This window comes from Octopus sinensis, linkage group LG19, assembly GCF_006345805.1.
Source record: "Octopus sinensis linkage group LG19, ASM634580v1, whole genome shotgun sequence".
In the NCBI taxonomy this organism is placed as follows: Eukaryota; Metazoa; Mollusca; class Cephalopoda; order Octopoda; family Octopodidae; genus Octopus; species Octopus sinensis.
In genome coordinates, this window is record NC_043015.1 from 9,001,806 (window position 1) to 9,013,438 (window position 11,633).

General features: G+C 32.3%; 1 long non-coding RNA gene across 1 annotated transcript in view; it reads right to left on the reverse strand.

Annotated features, from left to right (window-relative positions):
- Positions 1–6,178: 6,178 nt before the first annotated feature.
- The window catches only part of LOC118767076, an 11,639-nt gene continuing 6,184 nt past the window's right edge, over positions 6,179–11,633 (reverse strand). Inside the window, exons 2-3 of the long non-coding RNA XR_005002969.1 lie at positions 10,413–10,416; positions 6,179–6,188 (exon numbers count right to left, since the gene is read on the reverse strand). This is a non-coding gene — a long non-coding RNA (uncharacterized LOC118767076). The remainder of the gene's footprint in view (positions 6,189–10,412; positions 10,417–11,633) is intronic.

The following is an 11,633-nucleotide window of genomic DNA, read 5'->3' on the forward strand; positions in this document are numbered from 1 at the left end:
ATAGACAAATATGCAAAATGAATAAATATTTGTATATGAAAAAAGGCAAAGAAGGATCAATGAAGTGATGAATTATTTTAGACTTTCTTTGCTAACGGCAAAATTAAACCTGTGAGAAGCGTCTACGAAGAAGAGTTATACGCACTCAACACTTTTGAATATATGTTTAGTAACTGTCTCCGATAAATCCTACAGCTGTCTTAATCTGAAGTTTATATTGTCTCAGTAACGTTTAATGCGTATCTGTAACGCAGATCATGGCATATATTATTAAGAATATGATTTCTATGAAGCGTCTTGGGTTGATGATACTCGAACGAGGTGCGGAAAATGAATTCAAAGTTTTTATTTTCTGTGAACGTTATGGTTTTAAATAGCATTGAACCATGATGATGATGACCATCATCATCATAATCATCAATGGAAAGTTGATGATGATGATGATGATGATGATATAGACAACTACTATGTATCAATGGAGGCGATGAGTATGTAGATAATTATAATGATGATGTGGACGAAGAGAAGGAGGTGAGAGAGAGTAATACATTAAATTAAACAGTTATGTTATACTGAAGAGGTACAAAATTTGCGTTGATGATGATGATGATGATGAGTCGGTAGAGGAGGAAGAGGCAGATGAAGCTTATGAAAACTCTGGAAATGAGAATATGAAGACAATGGCTAAATGGAACGATAAAAATATATAACAAAAAAGCGACTACTTCAGGTGATTCGACAAAATAGTAGATTGCTATAAATTTACAAATTAAAACGTTTCAAGAAGTATGAAACAAACGAAGAAGAAAAAGAAGAAGAGGGAGAAGAAGAAGTAGAAGAGGAAAGAAGAAGAAAAAGAAGAAGTGGAAGAAAAAGAAGAGGTGGAAGAAAAAGAAGTAGAAGAAGAAGAAGAAGAAGAAGAAGAAGAAGAAGAAAGAAGAAAGAAGAAGAAGAGAAGAAGAAAAGAAGAAAGAAGAAGAGAAGAAGAAGAAGAGAGAAGAAGAAGAAGAAGAAGAAGAAAAAGAAGAAGAAGAAGAAGAAGAAAAAGAAGAAGAAAGAAGAAGAAGAAGAAGAAGAAGAAGAAGAAGAAGAAGAAGAAGAAGAGGAATCTTTGTTAGAAAATTAGTAATATGATGATGGCGGAGAAGTATTAAGAGAAGAGGAAAGAAGAAAATTTAGTGAGAAGAAGTGGGTAGATGATGAGAAAAAGTGAAGGAAAGAAAACCGCATTATTCGATACAATAATACAGAATAAAAATATAATGTAGGCAAATATATATTGCTGTGTTTGCTTACACTTAAAATGCATATATATAACATGCAAAATATTCTCTGGAGTAGACACTATACTTTGTAACTGCGATAGAAATGCAGTTAATTACATATAATATATCATTTACCTGGCTATTTCTTTACAATAAAAATAAGATGAAAATTGTCTAATATGCCACATATATTTCAATATATTTTTGTAGGTGTTGTATTGGTTAATCTCCTCGAAGATAAAATTTAATATCCCGAAAGTCGTATCACTGTACGAGGATGGGATAAAATAAGTCATATTCTGTCTATGAAGGCGCGGTACTAGAGTTATGCATTAATATCGATACTTATCATTGATTCTTACTAGGTAAACTAATATCTGACTGTTCAAAGAATACTTGAAACGTAACTGGTTGCAACGGTAGATATGACATCTTAATCATTGCGATACAGCTTCCCAGCGAGGTTATTTTTCTTTTCATTTTGGGGAGTAGATGATGGTCGAATAGGGCCAGTTCAGAAGAATATGTCGTGTGATCAACCTGTTCAAAGCCACAGTTTCGCACAGTAGCCATTGAATTCACAAACTGGATCTTGGCCCTGGGGGTGGGCAATAATGAACGTGGTGTCTTGAGACTGGTGGTCATCTACGCCACTACCGGCCGGATTTATTTAGGCGTCTGGAAGCCTTTCAAGGGACATCTCGTCCTCTATGCTGTGATTGTCGTAGATAAGCTAATAGAAGCGGGAGAGGAGGCGCAAAAAACTCAAGCAGCTGATCAATCAATCCCAACTGTTTGAAAGGTACCGGGGAGATAATAGTAATGCACAAAAGTGATCCTGGACCAAACGCTTAATGTCGTCTAAAATGTAGGATATACACATTATAAAACAGTCCTTTATTGAGATCATGAATAAAAAGAGTGAATCGAATTACGGTGCTTGTTCTGTATCTGTGGGCTAAGTGGAAGCTGATACTGACTGCTGTCTTCTTTTATGTTGCTTTGATGTCATTTAGCCCATTAGTATAGAGCACAGTCTTAAATTTCATGAGGTACACATTTCCATTTGCCGTAGCGAATTGCTGATTTCCGTTAACACAGCGAATTGTGTAAACAGTTACCTCCTAGCATTCGAGGAATCTGTGATTTCTAAAATAACAAAAAGGGACACACACACACACATACATGGATAGTAGTTTGATGTGTGAGTGGTTGTGAAAGCACACTTCCCTAATTCTCACCTTCATTTATTCGGCGTAGCGATGAATGAGTTCGCAAACATCTATTCAGCGAATTTCCATTACTCGTCACGTTAGATAACTGTACCTTCTTATCTTCATATCCATCTGTAAACACGCTAGTGAGCTTTAAGTATTAGTGATATTGGTATAGAATACATAGATTCTATAACGACATTTGAAAACAAATCTAACTCCTGAATATATTATTCTTTCCGAAAAAATAATTGATATAATATCTAAATATACGGAAGTTTCATGTTTAGTCTTTCCTTATTTGTGTATTTATTTTTCACTCGAAAACAATTTATGTACCTAGATGTACTTAGAAAATGTCACCTACATATTTCCATAAACAAATATTATCTATCTATCTATCAATTTTTTGTATGTATGTATGTATGTATATGTATAAAAATGCATATACATGTAAGAATACATGCATGACTATTTACATATTGGTGCATGCGATTTAATGTGTGCACATACACATATGTATACACATATGTATATTTTAGATATTAAATGTGAATATCCGTCTTATTTTTTCCTTTTAAGATGACGTTTTACGAACATCTATTAGAATAAGTATGTCATTCAGACTATACTTCTGTATTCTGCTGTTCCCTTACTCAACGCTACACCGTCTGACCCCCTTTCTGTTTTCATATGCAGAGCTTCATTCTTGTTTTTTATATTCTGAATATAATTCGTTCTAAATATCAAACTAATGGATGAATTTCCTGTTATAATCAATTTTGCTATTACTGTCCCGCATTCATTTCCTCGCGGAAATATATATGATCTTTAACTTGCTATCGTACTTTGACTAACGTAAATGTGTATTTAGTTCCTCCCAGACTCTTCTTTTCCATAAAAATATATAAGGGAGGCATGAGATTATGATTTTCAATTATCAATTGTAAATATATTTAATCGAAGAAATATTATTGAAATAATTCTATCGCAGAAATACGGAAAAATGTACAATACAACTTGCCCCAATGCACTATGCTGTTTAGCTGTAAATTTACTAAATAAATATAGAATAATATATCGAGAGAAGAGATCATAAAATGGTCAAATATATCTACAAATAAAATTTGATTCATTTCTCCATCCACTCAGTTGTTTTAATATTCTATTGTGTGTTACGCAGTTATCGGCTAGCTTGAGTAAAGCAAAGTATCACAGGAAAGAGTATATTGAGGAGTATCGTTGTACGTTAAACGTTAAGAAACATTGAGTTTTATTCTGGTAAATCTGAAAATGCATAGTAGTAGCTTTGTGCAATGACAAAGATAGGGACAGAAAAACAGAGAACATGAGGGATAAAATTGACCTAGAATACTGTCATTAGATTAAGCGGTAGCTTTCTGCCAGAGGAAAGATAGTCGACACACACATAGAAGTTTTTACGCATACGTACAAACACATACACACACGCACGCACACACACACACACACACACACACACACACACGCACACACACACACACGTGTCACATACTGCAAGCAGTAGAACGTATCACATTATCGACACGGTGTTTGTTTCACGATCGTGTAGAGAATGAAATCTGTATTATCTTCGGTATTTTTCTCTCGCAAAACTGCATTTCTTCATAAATATATGTAATATACGGTTTGAAATTGTTTACAAAATTGAGGATGTGGCACTAACTTGTGTTAAAAATTGAGATTGAAGCTTTTCTACTGAAATTACAGTCTGATATTCAGCTGCTTACATGTGAATAAACCTAAATTTGGAAGTTAATATTTATTCAGTTATTTAAATCGGATGTTTGATATTCGATCCTTATTATTTGTGCCGTTCTTTTACCTTGAACTTGGGATTCACTCGGAAGTGATATTGCTTCTGTATCAGCTAGATTTTATATTGGACCCATAAATATATTCAGTGTCAATCAATGAATTTATAGTCTCTCAATTCAATGCATCATTGACTATACTCTAGCTATCTCTAGAATGTAATTTGGCCGGTTTTCATTGTTGGTCCTTAGTATTTCTATAAACAGATGCACATAAATTGTATGTGGTGTTGTGTTTTACTGTACAGAAAAAGATAACTTTTACAAAAGTTAAGATAAAATATATGGAGTGCAATATCTGGTGCTTATGTAAGTCAGATAAATTCTACTGTGTAAAAAAACACTGACTACATGCACTTGAGTTTTCTCGAAATATCTGCTTCAAGACACACGAATAATTTAAGGCATTTTGGGCAATATCTGGTGTTTATGTAAAGCAGATAAAGCTTCCTAGACACCATATAATTGTTTTTGTCAACGGTCGGGCTTTATTGATATGAATAGTGACTACGGTAACTGAAGATTTTTTTAAAATTCAGTAATTCAGTTCTTTTTTAAACGTATACATATGAGGAAACCTAATTTTGAGTCTTCTCTCAATGAGCAGAATATTGAGCAATCTTGCACTAAATTGGTTGCGAAATTTAGAAAAGCCGACGTTATCGTAGTTGATCTCAAATTGATTTGATTTGCTAGTTTTCTTTGCTCAGTAACGTGCTACATTTACTAATACACTCATCTTTACACGAAATACCATGTAAAGTTGTGTGGTATTACTTTTTCAGAGGCCAGTACGGCAACAAAGCGATGCTCATTAAACGGATCCCTAAATTTCAGAGAATATCATCCTCGTTATTTTATTTCTTTACTACCCACAAGGAGCTACACATAGACAAACGGATTAAGTTGATTATATCGACCCCAGTGCGTAACTGGTACTTATTTAATCGACACCGAAAGGATGAAATGCAAAGTCGACCTCGGCGGAATTTGAACTTAGAACGTAGCTTCAGTCGTAATACCACTAAGAATTTCGCCCGGCGTGCTAACGTTTCTGCCAGCTCGCTGCCTTATCTTCGTTAACTTAATGCTTTCAAAACGTGCTTCATGGTATACGATTGCTCATGAATTGAGATTCTGCTCAGTTTCAGTAATTGGTTGGAAATACATATAACCTGACTGCACACTGGTATGGCATGAATTACAAGTTTATCACACACACTGAATCATTAGTAGTTTCCGATAGTCTGATATAATGAGAATGCAGAATAGTCTAGATAGAAATTATTGGAAATTGTGGTTTGTGATTCATATCAACAGTAACAAGCAAGGGCAGGCATGAAACTTAACAATATCACCAGGGAAGCAATTATACAAACATGCTATAACCTCTTTTTCAATTTAATAAGCCGAATGTGAGATCTATCCAGAGACAACAACTGTCTACTTGTGGTGTGCTAGATGCAGTAATTAGTATAAATATAACAAAGATAAACAATTCGTCCCAGAAATAAAACTCATTCAATTTTCTCCAAATATGTAAGCGTTAATTTGCATATTTCAACACTGATAGTTGTAATATTTATGATAGTTTTTTTATTCAGCCATACATGTTGCTTCTGTAAAATAATCGATTATTTCGTAAGAGTAGAGTCTAGAATCTCCTCGTCGGAAAATTTCTGGTAAAATATAGGTTTTACAAACAGGATTTAGGTCAGTTATGAAATTTCTAGTTGTAAGGAAGCATATTAGTGCACGTATGGAAATTACAATAATCCGGGTTTAATCTCGATTTTGTAGTTCACTTACACCCTTGCAGCTATCTGAATAAATAAATGATTTAATGATAAATTAACCTAAATTGCACGTAAAATTAAAAAAAGTACAAACCTGAACCTATGCATTACTGAACCGCACTGAGTGCAGCAGCAGTTATTGTGTAAAATCGAAGTTATCTTTATGGGAAAGGAAACAAGAAAATATATATAGTACATGTCTTGCTATTGTCATTAAGAATCCATATTTTCGAAATATTGTGCATTTGAAATTCAATATAAGTATTCTCCTATAAATTTGGTATCGCATGTTTTCCAGTATTTGATATTTTATTTTTTGAATATGAATAAATTTAATGCAGTAATTATTTCTAGACACACAATCACACACAAACACACGCGCACGCACACATGTACATACACACATATACGCATGAGTTTGTGTTGTGTGCGTGTGTATGTCTGATTATACATATGTATATATATATATATATATATATATATATGAAGATAATATTACACATGCAGTGGACCAATGAAATTGAATTAGTAAGGGCAGTTAACAGCATAATTGATGATGATAATCAATTGTTGTATTTTCAAAAGGCAAACTAGAATCTACACTCTAAAATATTCATTAAATTTCCACACAGACAAAATATATCAATTTACAATACTTATACAATTTAAACATATATTAGCATTGTCCATATAGGTGATGATATACTTAGTAATAACAACAGCGTTAACAGTAACAACAACAAATATGATGATGGTGATGACGACGACGATGATGGTCATAATGATACAAATAATAATAATAATAACAATAATAATAATAATAATGATAACAATAGTAATAATGATAATAATAGTAATAATATTAATAATAACTGCTCAATACCACATATTTGCTTGTCAGTTGCTTGACCTTAAACAGTTGAGCATGTCCCTTAGTGGCTGACGATATGTGCATCTCTGATCATGAGCAGAAGTAGTGGGGGAGCATCATAGCCATGTGTTGAGAGGGATTCTTTGGGGTTTGAATAATTCACCTCTGGAAACATGGGTGGTTCTTTCAACATCCTTAAACAACCCTTATTCAGGGACCGTTTGAGCGGGATGGGCTACTCAACCTGAAGAAAATTCTAACTGGGCCCCACCTGCAAGGTCATGTGCTGTTTATCTTGATTTGAGATCACAATGTCGCGCACATATGGTTGTGATGCATGTGCCTGGTGTGCCCTTATCAGACGGGTAGTCATGATGGGTATATTGGGCTTCGTATATTTTACTCCAGTGTCACTTTGATGACATGAACTGCTCTCTCACTCAATAATAATAATAATAATAATAATAATAATAATAATAATAATAATAATAATAATAATAACAACAATAATAATAATAATAATAATATAATAATAATAACAATAATAATAATAATAAAAATAATAATAATTAATAATAATAATAATAATAATAATAATAATAATAATAATAATAATAATAATAATAATAATAATAATGATAATAATAATAATGTTAATAATAATATAATAATAATAGATGCCCTGATACAGTACCAGTGGCAATCATAACTCCTGATCTTAACTGATTGGAAATGTTAACATGTACGTTGTTTTGTCTTGGTATAAATAATGGTCTAATATTCAAATAGTGTGCTCAATACCACAAATTTGTTTGCAAATTGTTTGACCTGAACTAATTTACCATAATAATAATAATGTTAATAATAATATAATAATAATAGATGTCCTGATACAGTACCAGACAGTGGCAATCATAACTCCTTATCTTAACTGATTGGAAATGTTAACATGTACATTGTTTTGTCTTGGTATAAAAAATGGTCTAATATTCAAATATTCTGCTCAATACCACACATTTGCTTGCAAATTGTTTGACCTGAACTAGTTTACCATGTCAACTGGTTAAGGTTAGTGGCTAACGATATATGCATCTCTGATCACCAGTAGAAGTAGTGGGGGAGCATCATTGCCGAGTGTTGAAAGGAATCCTTAGAAGTTTGGATAATTCACCTTTGGAAACATGGGTGCTTTGTTCAACATCCTTAAACGATCCTTATTCAGGGACCTTTTGAGTAGGATGGGCTACTCGACCACAAGAAAATTTTAACTAGGCCCCACCTGCAAGGTCATGCGTGGTTTATCTGGTGCTGTTGGGGCACACGGTAAGGTATGAACTCATAGAATGCAAGCTGTAATGAGTGAACTGTGCTCCAGTATAAACAGTTGCTTTGAAATAATGACTAAGATAATAGGTTTGTATATATATATATATTATATATATATATATATATATATATATTATATATATATATATATATATATGTGTGTGTGTGTGTATGTATATATATATATATATATATATATATATATATATGCATTATATAAGAATCCAGATATGCATAGTGATTATTCTATAGCATGGTCATTGAAGCAAGATATCTTATATATGATTTTATGATACCCAAAACAATGAAACATTAAAAAAAAATGGATTTAAAATATTGAATTAAACCTACTGCAAAACAATTATTTTTTCCGTTGTACCAGAGTTTAACAGATTCTCGATTCTACTTTCAGTTAACTACTACATAACAAATAATTTACCACTTTCGTATTTTAAAAGCACTACGTATAAAAAAAATACCTCTCTACATAAACTTGAGTCTTCTCAAAAGATATGCTTCAAGGCACACAAATAATATAAGGTATGTTGGGCAATAATGTTGAGAGTCATTTTGAACACCATCGAACTCTGATATGCAAACGTAGCACTAGTGAAGATGCTTGCCCAAGAATGTAATGAAACTGTTCCATATAGTTACTGAACCTAGTAATTATCTTATACATATTGGTGGATGAACCATGAAATTTCTTTTTCTTTGGTGAACAAAATAGCAAAGGAAACAATGCCAATTACCATAAGGCATAATTAGTTAGTAATTTAATTTTTCCGTCACATTACTCAAAGTAGAAATGAAAATATTGTGGAGGAGTGATAAGAAATCTCAATGTTTGGTCTCTTTAACATAAGAGGTTGGAAAAGATCTGACGCGTCCTCTATGCAGTACATGTGAGTTATATTCCCTATAGAGTTACACGGATAAATGTCAATGTGCAGTAAAACGGGAAACATGCAAGGAATTCCTATTTTATTTTTGCCACCTTAATAAGGTAATTAGAGAAGTCGAAATCTTTTGACTTTCTTTATTAGCATAGAACATGATATATTATATCAATTTCCTGGTATATTCCGATGCTAAAATGAATATTTTTGAAAATTTTCTATTGTAGAATTATAACTAAGAACTTATACAGGGCGAGGTTATGCATCCCGAATTACAATTCCTACTCCTATTGCATTGTATACAATATACTAATTAATATAGCCGGAAACATTTTGCTGAAATGTAATTACATCGATCAATGCAAATATCAAAACCCATCGCTGTATACCTTAATTATTTTGATATTTGAATTGACAGTATAAATAGAAACGTTCATATTCTATTTCTATTGATTTTTTTTACGTTAAATACTTTTGTCTATTTAACATCCCGGTATATATGGAAAACGTTTAAACAGAATTTGCAAACCTGTAGGGTGAAATATAATACAGGGATACAATTGAAAATTAATTCTTTCAGGAGAACATTAATTAGTAAATGAAGTGACCTAAGGTGGAAATATTCTTGCTTCGTGATGCGAAAATGATTAGATTTGCACTAATTTCGGGCGCGTATTTTCGCTGGAGATTTGTTAAAAGGCGCGTTAAAATACTTTGTTTCGTATCTTAATACATTCTCATTCTTATTTCAATCCCAGTGTAGGAACTTTTACCTTTCATCTCTCTGTGATCAATAAATTAAAGTTCCACTCAAATAGTGTTGTAATTTATTCTCTCTTTCAAAATAGCAGGTTCGTGCCAATGTTAGATAGCAATATTATAACCATTAACCTGTAGTTAGATTCGAAGTTTTAAAACACCGTATGCGATGTAGAAGGTTTACATAGATTCTATCATTTTGCAGCTATGTTTGCTTCATATATGAGATTTGAAAATAAAAATAATGAAAATGAAATAATCTCTGCCATAATATTATTGGAACGAGCACGCCGTTTTTATTATCTCTTCGTCGGTCTCTGTCACAATCTTCTATTCTCCATCTCTCTCACATTTTACTCTACATTTGTTATTCACTTCTTTCTGCGATGGGTTACACATAGCGCAAATATATATCCATGTCAGAGTGACATTGCTCTAGGGTGAATTGAAGAACCGATAATGCCTATTTTAATTTTAAATGTGTGCGTAATATATGTGGGCAAACTGTGTGGATAAACAGAGAATTGCTGTAAAAATAGAATATGTTTAGTGATGAATATTTAACGCTTCGATGTATATAGAAGGTAAAATAATAACTTTATCAAGTAAATATTAGAAAATAAAGATAGCTGCAGTAATGCTTCTTTGCATGAAATATAGGATAATTTAAATCGTATTAGAAAGTTGAAAACATAAGGAGAAAGAGAGTTGTATAAGTAGAATTTTATTAAAAGATACGTTTGCAGTTAATCTAGTTTTGATATTGACGAATATGTCTGCTAGAAGAGATAAAATAAAAAAGATATTTTGTTTGTTCTAGTACTGAGTATTTGATGGTTGAATAGGTAAATAGATAAAGGAAATACATAATGAGGAAGTCAACGTGTAAAACTAGATATATTGGATATGATATATGAATACCTATATATGTATTTGTGACGCAATATACTGCAAGTTACTGGGTCAGAGTATTTGACATCAAATTCGAATGAAGGAATGTACTTGATTTCCCCTTCCTTAAATCTTAGGCCTTCGATCGGTGATCAAGCACTAATTTCCACTCTACTTAACTCGTTTTTGAAGATTTTCAAAAAACAAAAACAATACCGCCCTTATTTCAATACTTATAGTATCGTGTTACTTGTTATAGATCTGTTGGTACTAAAACTCATCGAAATATATTACAATCCTCCATATGCACTACCTCGAAAAGATTAGAAAGAATGTGTCAAATATACAAAGTAGGGAAATTTATGCAGAATATTGAAAAGAATATTTAAAAGAAAAATAGAATAAAATTTTTACCGAACATATCTACAGGGAAACGACACTCTGACTATCTACTCTAGTACACATATTTATGAATAACAGAATACATCGAAATTCATCGAAAGCCAATTTAGTCACATGGTTGATCTTATTGAAATATACTGCTGCAGGCTGCTCGTGTACCGATCCGATATATGTATGTATGTATGTTTGTATGTATGTGTGCATGTGTGTGCTTGTGTGTTTATATATATATATATATATATAACTAGCAAATATATATGCACTTACATGGGAAAGTTTCACGCGCGCATATAGGGGTGGATGAATATAAACGTGTTTCTGAGTATGTCATTCAGTTTATAAACAAATATGTTATCA